This window comes from Pongo pygmaeus, chromosome 4, assembly GCF_028885625.2.
Source record: "Pongo pygmaeus isolate AG05252 chromosome 4, NHGRI_mPonPyg2-v2.0_pri, whole genome shotgun sequence".
In the NCBI taxonomy this organism is placed as follows: Eukaryota; Metazoa; Chordata; class Mammalia; order Primates; family Hominidae; genus Pongo; species Pongo pygmaeus.
In genome coordinates this window covers 114,506,173-114,519,364 of record NC_072377.2, presented here as the reverse complement: position 1 = coordinate 114,519,364, position 13,192 = coordinate 114,506,173, and positions in this window count along the sequence as shown.

Sequence of the window (13,192 nt, the reverse complement as noted above, 5' to 3'; positions counted from 1 at the left end):
TAGAATTCTATCATATAAATTTAACAAAATGACTGAAATAATTAAAAAGAATCAAGCAGAAATTCTGGAGCTGAAAAGTGCAATAGGCATACAAAAGAATGCATCAGAGACTTTTAATAGCAGAATTGCTCAAGTAGAAGAAAGAATTAGTGAGTTTGAAGACAGGCTGATATAGAAAATACACAGAGAAGACAAAAGAAAAAAGAATAAAAAACAATGAAGCTTGCATACAGCATCTAGAAATTCATCTTAAAAGGGCAAATTTAAGAGTTATTCACCTTCAAGAGGAGGTAGAGAAAGAGATGGGGTAGAAAGGTTATTCGAAAGGATAATAACAAAAAACTTCTTAAACCTAGAGAAAGATATTAATATCTAACTGCAAGAAGATTATAGAACATCAAGCAGATTTAATCCAAAGAAGACTACCTTGAGGTATTTAATAATCAAATTCCCAAAGGCCAAAGATTAAAAAAAAAAAAGATCCCAAAAACAGCAACAGAAAATAAACAAATAACATACAATGGAGCTTCAATATGTCTGCCAGCAGACTTTTCAGTAGAAACCTTACAGGCCAGGAGAGAGTGGCTTGACATGTTTAAAATCCTGAAGGAAAAAAACCTTTACCCTAAAGCAGTATATCCAGTGAAAATATCCTTCAAACATAAAGAAGAAATAAAGACTTTTCCATACAAACAGAAGCTAAGGAATTTCATCAACATCAGACTTGTCCTACAAGAAATGCTAAAGGGAGTACTTAAATTGGAAAGAAGACATTAATGAGTAATAAAGAATCATCTGATGGTACAAAACTCACTGGTAATAGGAAGTATACAGAAAAACACAGAACATCATAACCTTGTAACTATGGTGTGTAAACTACACTGATCTTATGTAGAAAGACTAAATAATAAACCAATCAAAATAATAACTACAACTTTTCAAGACATAGTAAAATAAGATATAAATAGCAAAAACAAAAAGTTAAAAAGCAGGGGGTTGAAGTTAAGGCATAGAGTTTTTATGAGTTTTCTTGATTGTTTGTTTATGCAAATACTATTAAGTTGTTATCAGGTTAAAAGAATGCGTTATAAAATAGTACTTGCAAGCCTCATGATAACCTCAAACCAAAAAAACATACAATAGGTACACAAAAAATAAAAAGCAAAAATTAAATCATTTCTTCAGAGAAAATCACCTTCACTAGAGGAAGACAAGAAGGAAAGGAAAAAGGAAGAAAATAACATAAAATAGCCAGAAAACAAGCAACAAAATGGCAGGAGTAAGTTTCTACTTATAAACAATAACATTGAATGTAAATGAACTAACCTTGCCAATCAACAGGCACAGACTGGCTGAATGGATGAAAAAACAAAATCCATTGAACTGTTGCCTACAAGAAATACACTTCATCTACAAAAACACACAGAGATTGAAAATAAAGGGATGGAAAAAGATATTTTGTGCCAATGGAAACAAACAAAAAAGAACAGGAGTCACTATAATTATATTAGAAAAAATAGATTTCAAAAGAAAAACTGAGAAGAGACAAAGAAGGTCACTATACAATGATAAAAGGGTCAGTTCAGAAAGAGAATGTAACAATTGTAAATATACAGGCACCCAACACCGGAGCATCCAGATGTATAAAGAAAAGACTGTTAGAGCTAAAGAGAGACATAGGCCCTGATACACTAACAGCTGGTGGCTTCAACATCCAATTTTCAGCATTGAATGACTTCCAGACAGAAAATCAACACAGAAACATTAGACTTAATCTCCACTATAGACCAAAAGGATTTAATAGATATTTACAGAACATTTCATCAAAGGTTGCAGAACACACATTTTTTCCTCAGCATGGATCATTCTCAAGGATAGACTGTATGTTAGGTCACATATCTTAAAACATTCAAAAAATTGAAATAATATCAAGAATTTTTTCTGATAACAATTGAATAAAACCAGAAATTAATGAGAAGAATTTTGCAAACTATACAAATACACAGAAATTAAACAATATATTCCTTAATGACCTATGGGTCAATAAAAAATTTAAGAAGGAAATTCAAAAATTTCTGAAACAAATGGTAATGTAAAGACAACATACCAAAACCATAGGGATACAGCAAAAGCAGTACTAATAGGGAAGTTTATAGCTATAACTGCCAACATCAAAAAAGAGGAAAATTTTTAAATAAACAATCTAACAATGCACTTTACAGAACTAGAAAAGCAAGAGCAAACCAAACCCAAAATAAATAGAAGAAAATAAATAATAAAGATCAGAGTAGAAATAAATGAAGTGAAAAAAATACAAAAGATCAATGAAACAGAAAGTTGGGTCTTTTTTTAAAGTTAAACAAAATTGACAACCTTTAGCCAGACTAAGGAAAAAAAGAGTATCCAAATAAATAAAATCAGAAATGAAAAATGAGACATTAAAACTGATAATGCAGAAATGCAAAGGATCATTATTGGCTACTATGTGCAACTATATGCCAATAAATTGGAAACTATAGAAGAAATTAACAAATTCCTAGATACATACAGTCTACCAAAATTGAACAAGGAAGAAATTCAAATCCTGAACAGACAAAGAGCAAGTAACAAGATAAAGGCTGCAATAAAAAGTCTCCCAGAAAATAAAAGCTTGAGACCTGATGCCTTCACTGCTGAATTCTACCAAATATTTAAAGAAGATTAATACCTATCCTACTCAAACTATTCAAAAATATAGAGGAGGAGGGAATACTTCTAAACACATTCTATAAGGCCAGTATTATCTTGAAACCAAAACCAGAAAAAGACACATTGCAAAAAGGAAACTATACTCCAGTATCTCTGATGAACATTGATGCAAAAAGCCTCAACAAAATAATAGCAAACAATTTTCAACAGCACATTACAAATGTCATACATCATGACTAAGTGGAGTTCATCCTGGGGATGCAAGGATGGTTCAATATAAACAAATCAATCAATGTGTACATTATGTGAGTAGAATGAATGATAAAAATTATATGGTAAAATGATAAAACCATTTCAAGTGATGCTGAAAAAACATTTGACAAAATTCAACATCCCTTTATGTTAAAAACCCTTAAAAAATTGGAGATAGAAGCAATATACCTCAATGTAATAACAGCCATATATGACAAACCCACAGCTAATATTATACTGAAGGAGGATAAACTGAAAGCCTTTCCTCTAAGATCTTCAACATGACAAGTGTACCTAGTTTCACCACTATTATTAAACACAGTACTAGGAGTTCAAGCTAGAGCAATCAGACAAGAGAAAGATATAAAGAGCATCCAAACTGGAAAGGAAGAAGTGAAATTATTCTTGCTGGCAAATGATATGATATTATATTTTGAAAAACTTAAAGAGTCCAGAGACAAACTGTTAGAACTGATAAACAAATTTATTAAAGTTACAGGATACAAACTCAACATACAAAAATATATATGCCAACAGTGAACAATTGGAAAAAAACAATAAAAAAGTAATCCCATTTATAATAGCCATTATAATGGCTATTATAAACCAAATAATCCCATTTCTAATAGTTCAAGATCTTACACATAAAATTAAAAAACTAAGAATTATCTTAATCAAAGAAGTGAAAGACCTGTATAATGAAAATTATAAAACACTGATGAAATTGAAGAGGACACTAAAAAAATTTTTAAAAAACCTCTGTTTATGGACTGGAAGAATCAATTGTTAAAATGTCTACACTACCCATAGCAATCTACAGACTCAATGTAATCCTAATCAAATACCAATGAAATTATTCACAGAATTAGAAAAAAACCCTAAAATTTATATTAAACCACTAAAGACCCAGAATAGCTACATCTATTCTCAGCAAAAAAGAACAAAACTGCAGGAATCACGTTACCTAACTTCAAATTATACTATAGAGCTATAGTAACCAAAACAGCATGGTACTACCATAAAAAAAGACATATAGATTAATGGAAGAGAATAGAGAACCCAGAAACAATTGCATATATCTACAGTAAATCCATTTTCCACAAAGATGCCCAGAACACATATTTGAGCAAGAACAACCTCCTCAATAAATAGTACTGGGAAAACTGGACATCCATATGTAGAAGAATGAATCTAGACTCCTATCTCTCATCATACACAATAATCAAATCAAAATAGGTTGAAGACTTAAATCTAAGGCCTCAAACTGTAAAAATACTAAAAGAAAACATTGTGGAAACTCTCCAGGACATCAGAATGTGCAAGGATTTCTTGAGTAATACCCAACAAGCATAGGCAACCAATGCAAAAATGGAAAAATAAGATCACATCAATTTAAAAAGTGTCTGCACAGCAAAGGAAACAATCAACAAAGTGAAGAGAACCCACAGAATGGGAGAGAATATTTGCAAACTATCCATATGATGAGGGATTAATAACCAGCATATGTAAGAAGCTGAAAAACTAGGAAAAAATCTCTAAATCCTATTAAAAATGGGCAAAAAATCTGAATAGACATTTCTCAAAAGAAGATGTACAATTAGTGAAGAGGCATATGAAAAGGGGCTCAACATAACTGATCATCAGAGAAATGCAAGTTAAACTGCAATGAAATATCATCTCACCCCAGTTAAAATGGCTTATATTTAAAAGACAAGCAATAACAAATACTGGCAAGGCTATGGAGAAAAGCAAATTCTCATACACTGTTGGTGGGAATGTAAATTAGTATAACCACCATAGAGAACAGTTTGAAGGTTCCTCAACAAATTAAAAATGGAGCTACCATCTGATCCAGCAATCCCACTGGTGTGCCTATGCCCCAAAGAAAGGGAATCAGTATTTCAAAGAGATATTTGCACTCCCATGTTTGTTGCAGCACTATTTACAATAGCTAAGATTTAGAAGCAACCTAAGTGTCCATCAACAGATGAATAGATAGAGAAAATATGGTACATATACACAATGGAGTACTAATCAGCCATAAAAAGAAATGAGATCTAGCCATTTGCAACAGCATGGATGGAATTGGAGATCATTATGTTAAATGAAACAAGCCAAGCACAGAAAAACAAGCACTGCATGTTCTCACTTATTTGTTGGATCTTAAAATCAAAACACTTGAACTAGTGGACAAAGAGAGTAGAAGGATGATTATCAGAGGCTGGGAAGGGTAGCAAGGGGCTGGTGAAGTAGGTGGGGATGGCTAACAGGTACAAAAAGTGGTTAGAAAGAATGAATAAGACCTACTGTTTGATAGTACAATAGGATGACTATAGTCAATAATAACCCAACTGTACATCTTAAAATAACTTAAAGAGTGTGATCGGATTGCTTGTAACTCAAAGGATAGATGCTTGAGGGGACAGCTACCCCATTCCCCATGATGTGTGTATTTCATATTACATGACTATATCAAAATATCACATGTACTCCATAAATATATACCTACGGTGTACCCACAATAGTTAAAAAAAATAAAAAAGGAAAAAATTGTAAATAAATAAATAACCAAACTCTTGGAAAAACCATAAAGATTTATGCTCAGTCCAGAGCATAAAAAAAATGAAGAGAAGAAAGATAAAAAGAGTAACAATATAAGGAAAAATAAAATCACCTGGCTCCTTCCCACTTTCTGTGGTATATTTCATACTTGTAACCCCCAATGAATCATGCCTTGCAGTATTATAACCCTCATGACATCTCCTCCCACATTGACTCTGTACCTGCCTATAAGATATCTTTGCTGTTTAGGACATCAGCAAATGTGATGCAAGCAGAAGCACGTTATGTGCTTGGGAATTAGGGCTTACTCTCTTAGAATACTAACACTACTATGTAAACCAACTCTGACTGGGGATACATAAGCAGCCAAGAGCCAGGGACCAACCATCAGATATGTGAGTAAGACCATCTTAGGTCATTGGCTCCAATCAAGCCACCAGATGATTGTAGTCTACACACAATCAACAGAAACTCATTTAGCTGAGCCCAGCCCAAATTGCAGAATTGTGACCAAGCACGGTTGCTGTTTCCAGATATTAATTGTGCATAATAGATAACTAAAACATCTATCCAACTTTACCTTCTACCATTTTCCCTTTCCTCACTTCATCTTTGACTAAGGTTTTCTTGCTCTTCATTGAACATGACAGCACATTTTTGTTTTAAGTTCTGTAACTGGGTGTTATCTTTATCTGAGAAGCCTGGATCCTTACATGATTCACTTTTTGCATTCAACAGTAATCAAAGGCCACCTCTTCAAGGACGCCTTAACACCACATCTAATATACTCCTATATGCTTTCTCTCCATTTTCTTTTTCACTTCATTTTTCTTGAGAACTTATTTTGAAAACATAGGATGTATTCATTGGATTTCTCAGTCATTTTATGTCTACTCCACTGAAAGTTCCAGGAGGAAAAAGACCATTTCTGTCTTGTTTGTCACTCTACTGTCTATGGCTAGAATGATTCTGGCATATGATAGGCATCTCAGTGATGTCTTTTAAATTAATTAATTAATACATAAAACATAATTTATTGAGAAGAGATTTTGGCAGAACCAGAGGGAATGAGAAGTTCGTATTCAGAACAAAGACTAAAAGAGTTCTAAATTGGGAAATACACTTCTAATAATTTTTATATAAGTGCAGTAAATTTTTCTTATTGCCTTCCATTTTATCTTTTGATTTTTTTATTTGACATATTGATTTTTTAACCCGTTGCTCAGTGCAGAGCCTTTACAGTGAATTTATAATACTTTATTTAATTATAGCGGAATATTTAGCTGCTTGGTTGCTACAATTTACAGATAACTTTTTTTTTGAGATGGAGTCTCACTCTGTCACTCAGGCTAGAGTGCAGTGGCGCGATCTCGGCTCACTGCAACCTCCGCCTCCCGGGTTCAAGCAATTCTCTGCCTCAGCCTCCCGAGTAGCTGGGATTACAGGCACCCGCCACCACGCCTGGCTAATTTTTGTATTTTTAGTAGAGATGGAGTTTCACCATCTTGGCCAGGCTGGTCTTGAACTCCTGATCTCATGATCCACCCACCTTGGCCTCCCAAAGTGCTGGGATTACAGGCGCGAGCCACCGTGCCTGGCCCAGATAAAATTTTTAAAAGGTAAAACTACTATTTTAAATCAGTTTTTCTTCATGTAGTTATAAACATTCTTTCTAATAAGATGCCTTATTACCAGTATTTTATGGATTCTTAAATTTACAATTTCTAATTAATTATGAAATTATACTATACTTGTGTTGAAAAAACTTAATTCTCCACACTCTTAACTCAGGCTTTCTCAATAAACATCCTTAATACTAAAATATAGTAACTCATTATTTCCATATATGACAGTTACGTACACAAAAACCTTTACTCTCCCGAAAGAACATAAAATAGTAATCTTCAAGAATCTGTTATGCACATTGAACCACTTGTGGATTCACAACTGTTTAACTTTAATGTGAACAACAGTCTAACAATGTTTTTGCCTGGATTTTTAAGGCCTAACAGGGTATAGTAGAAAACTTTAAGGAAAAGGAATTTGGGGGTCTTCTTAAGACAAGCAGATGGCAATTCCTGCCTGCTCTGTCCCAAGCCCTTTAAATTGTTAATGTCCTTTAACACAAATTTACCCTCTATACTCATAAATGACCACCCAAGGTCATTGACACTGTCACCTGTATTTAACTAAGCTGCCTTTTGTTCAAACTTTCTAATTTACTTATTCTTTTACCTTTAGTGGCTCTGTGCATCTTGATACTCATCTCGTGTTGCCCTGGTCCCTCTAACAGTCTTCTGCCTTTACTGTTAGCTAGCAGTCTCTCTCTCTCTTTCTCTCTCTCTCTTTCACACACACACACATACACACACACACACACACATCATTTTGATGCTTTCCTTACTTATACAGGCACTAGGATTGTAACCAAAAGGAAGCCCCATCTTTGATTTTAATTTCTTAGAACCCACAGCCATCAGGGTAATTGTGCCCATTTTTTTTCAGTAGGATACAGGAGATTACAACAGAGAGATATGGCTAATGGGAAGATAGGGAGAAAGGAGACCATGAAGTCCTTAAAAACAAAAACTGGAGAAAGTTAAAGAAACATCTATGTGTGTGTGTGATATACACATGTATATTAGTATACGTAATATGTATATGTGTACGTACATACATATATTGATCCACATATGCTGCACAAATAAATATGAGTTGAATTTTATTTTAGATTTTTATGTATTTTCTCACAATTCTACCTTGTCTTTATCCAGGCTTTATCATAGCCTCCTGGAACCACTCAGTATAGGGTCAAATAAATCTGTACAACATTCATGGTGACCAGTATAAATGGTGTACATTTGAATGTTGTGGCAAATACAGTGACTTTTTTCTCGAAACAGAGCAGTGATTACAGATGAGCTGAAGTTAATGTCGTCCCTACTGACTTATTTGTCAAAGACAATATATCATGGGTAATTTGGTCCACACGAGACCTCCTCTGAAGACCTGAAGTTCTGTTTTCAATCTCACCAGCATGCTTTTTACGGGTGTTGACTGATTTATACATAGCATTTAGCATAAGATACAAACACTAGAAAATATACAAGGAAAAAGATCATATGATATGAGTTCAGTCCAATTATTGGTTCACCAACCTGTAGGCAAGTTGCACTCTGTCATTCCCACAGAATTGAATCTCAGCTTGAGCAAATGAGTTTTACGCTTTTACAATACCATTTAGGGATGTGACAGAAATGTTACAAGATCCATGTTTAAGGGCATGGACTTTTAAATTCAACAGAAAAAAAGGAAGCATTTTTAGGAAGAGATAAGAAGAAACATTTGGCATGCTATCAAAGCAGGAAGTAATATTTGTCTTCTAAAGTAAAGAGCCATGGAAAGAATAAAAGAAGGTAATATGTAATCTTTTTAAGGAATATTTCCAACAGAAGCAGTTAAATATGAACAAATATTTGATATTCAGAAATTCAGTTATCTTGAACTGAATAAAGCAAACATCATTGTGACTTGTCATGGTTTTATTCTAAGTGGACAAGGACAACATGAACTATACTATAGACCCTTCAATACATGATTACATATTTTATTAAAAATCAATTCAGGTACCTTTACCATTTACTCACTTTCCTCCCTGTATCAACATCCATCCCCCAACAGCCCCCATACACATGCTTAGCTCTCTTGTTTTCCTAACCTTTCCCCATTTCTTGCTTTCTCTCACCTTTCTTCAATGCTATATAATTTGCAAAGTCACTTTCTTTCTTCCTCTGAATTTGACCCCCTTTGTAGAAATAATAATAACTACCACTTATGGAACATTTACCAGGTGCTCAGAGTTTTTCATAGGGTGGCCCTTTTGATATCTACTGCAACATCATGAGGAGAACGCTTTATTATACTCATTTTACAGATAAGGAAATTAAAGCTTAGAAGGATTAAATGACTTGCCTAAAGCAGTACAGCTACTAAGTTGCAGAACTGGGATTTGAACCTATCTCTGTCAAATTTCAAAGCCCCTGGTCTTTACCACTATGCTTTAAGACTACCCTCTTGCTATATTATGGCATCAAATTAGATTAAACTGAGACGCATTTACTAAGCACATATTAAGTGCAAGATGCCATTCTAGCATCAGAAGCAAAAGTGGCTCAAGCAAGAAAAATTACCTTGTGTCTATCAAGGTCTAGTCAGGAGATAGAAAAAATATGAGTTACATTAACAGGGAAAATGTTACATACAGAATGTACAGAACAATTAACTAGCTATGATAGTTCTCCCTTACACGTGGGGAATACATTTTAAGATCACTAGTGGATTCCCAAAACCACAGAGAGTACCAAACACTACATATACTATGTTTTCCCCTATATGTAAATACCTGTGATAAAGTTTAATTTATAAATTAGACACAGTAAGATACTGATAACAATAATAAAATGGAAAAATTATAACAACATACTGTAATAAAAGTTACATGAATGTTGTCTCTCTAAATATCTTATTATACTGTACTCACCCTTTTTGGATGATGTGAGATAATACAATTCGTAAATGATGAGATAAAGTTAAGGTGAATGATGTTGGCACTGTGATATAACATTAGGCTACTATTGACCTCTGACAATACACCAGAAGATGAATCAGTTGCTTCAGGTGATTCTGGATCATCAAGGAGCCATGGTAATGTTAATGGTTGGAAGTCAGGAGTAGATCATATCAGTGACCAATGGACAAGTAGGATATACAGCAATGATAGGCTGGACAAACAGATGATTCACATTCCGGATGGGACAAAGCACAAGATTTCATTATGTTATTCAGAATGGTACAAAACTTAAAACCTATGAATTATTTGTTTCTGCAATTTTCCATTTAATATCCTAGGAACATGAATGACTATAGGTAACTGAAACCATGGAAAGCAAAAGCACAGAAAGGGGAAACTATTGTATAAAATAACTGAAAAGGCATCAAAGAGATGCTTGGCTATTACAAAGGTAGTAGGACATAGCTTTTATGCCTGGGATTGAAAAGTTAGAGGGAAAAGGGTGGAATTTTAAAAATTTAAAATCTTGGAGGTAGGAACCACCAATCTGAAACTCAGACCTTTAAGGAAGAGTCAGCCTGCGGGTACTAGTGTCTCTCAGCTCAGCAGAAGAGATGTATGTGGTTAGTGATCAGATCTATGATAAGGGCTGGCTGGCTGATGCTGGAATCCGAGAGGGCAAACTCCTGTTCATTTTTTAAGTGGGAAGACTACAAACTCAAATCAAGTGTTCCTACTGGAATTTCCTGACACATTTGGGAGGCAGAAGTGTTGTTAGGGTAACACTGACAAAAACAGGAAGACAATCAAAAGGTAAGTGCCTCTTCTTTGTTTTCTAGCCTTCCAACTCCTTCTAGTTCCCTATGGGCAGAACCTAAAAGAAAATCAGTAGGGCAAATCATATATGTGGCTATAGAGTCTCAACCCTAGCATCACAAAGCAGGGCACAAAATCAGGGGTTTGAAGCTCTCAGCTTCAAAGAGTAGCAGGCTTAGTCCATTTAGACATTACCACTCCAAAAGGGAGAAATAGGTAAGAAAAGATGACTAACTTGTCTCAACTAAGTTCCAAACCCAACAGAGAAGAAAACATTAAGTCTTAAAGCTAGAGAATAATCTCCTTTGGCTGCATGTCATACTTCCTTAATACACTGGAGTGAGGACTGGGCCCCAAGTCCTCAGACAACCCAGCCCCCCATGGCTTTGCTAGGCTTAGCACACATGTTAGCTTTCTTGGATTGGAGTCACATGTCTGCATCTTCCCAAGCTGGAGTAACTTGCTGGTAGCTCTACAGTTCTGAAGTCTCATGAGTGGTCCTGCTCACACTCTGTGGCTTCACCAGACATTATTCTAGTGGAGACTCTATGGTGGCTCTGCCCTATGGTAGGTTTCCACCTGGGTTCCCAGGCTATCTGCCACATCCTTTGAAATCTAAGCGGAGATAAGCATAGTCCCACAACTCTTGATTTTGTACACCCGCAGAATTAGCACCTTGTGGGTGCCACCAAGGTTTACAGCTTGTACCTTCTGGAGCAGTAGGTGCAATTGCACCTGGGCCCACTTGAGCTATAGCTGGGGTGGCGGAGGAGTGCTGTGCTGAAATATATGGAGCAGAGACCTGAGGCAGCTCTGGGGATAGTTTGTAGAGGGCACCTCAGGGCCATCTGCCAAAATCATTTTGCCTTTCTAGAGCTCTGGGCCTGTGATAGGAGGAGCAGCCTCATAGACAGATATTTGAAATGTCTTTGGGTTCTTTCTTTCATTGTCTTCAGGGATAGCACCTAGCTCCCTCTATCTATGGCAATGTCTTTAATAAATAGTCATTTGGCCACTCCCTTGGTTTGATCTCCTAAAGCTGTCTTTGTCCTCTTTACATGGACAGGCTATGAATTCTCCAATTCTTTCCCCTCTGTCTTCTTTTTAATTATAAATTCTGTGTTTAAGTCATTCCATTTCCTTCATGTTTTACTATATGCAGTTAAAAGTAACCACACAACAGCCTAAATGCTTTCATGTTTAGATATTTATTCTGTTTATCACTCTCACATTTTTCATTCCATAAAGTCCTAGAACAAGTAAACAATTCAACCAAGGTCTTTGCTACTTTATAGAATGAGTGGCTTTCTTATTCCTCATTTCCATTAGAGATTTCATCAGAATGGCTATTACTGTCTGTATTTCTACTAATATTCTGGTCACAATCATCTAAGCAATCCTTAAGAAGATTCAGACTTTTCTACATTTGCCTTCTTCTGAGCCTTCACCAGAATTTTCCCCAACACTCTATTCATCACAATATAGGCTTTTTGTTTTTAGCCTGCTCCTCCAAATTCTTCTAGCATTTACTCCTTGTTAGTTCTGAAGCTGCTTTCTCATTTTCAGGTTTTTTTTTTTTAAATGGCATCAGTCCTACTTCTTGATACCAATTTTCTTAGTTCATTTTCTGCTGCCATAACAGATTACCACAGACTGGGTAATTTATAAAAAAAGAGATTTATTTGGCTTATGGCTTTGGAGGCTGGGAATTTCAAGAACATGGTGTTGGCATCTGGTGAGGACCTTCTTACTGTGTTATAACATGGCAGAAGGGCAAGAGGGCATGCAAGACAGAGAGAGAAATGAGGTCCAACTTATTCTTTTATCAGGATCCTACTCCCATCATAACTAAACCACTCTTCAGTAATGCCATTAATCTGTTCATCAGGGCAAAGTCCTCATAACTTAGCCACCTATTAAAAGGCCCCACCTCTTAATACTGTTATAATGGCAATTCAGTTTCCAACACATAAATTTTTTGGGGATGCATTCAAACCGTAACAGTAGTTTATTCATTAGCTCACCCTTATGGCTTACAATTTTGTAGAATGACTTATGCAAACTATTAAAAGACATATCACATAATCTCCAGAACACAGAAAATATATGGGAGGGTATTATTGCATCCTGTAAACTCTATTATATAGGAAATATTAACTGTGTTCTCTTTAAATAAATTTAAATCCAATATTTAGTTTAATTACAGTCATGATTGTGGCTCCTTCTTCCCCCAGGGTTTTGCAAACATCATTTTCTGTGCTACAGCATCCAGAAGGTTTGCACTGGTTACTCCTGAGTAGCCCA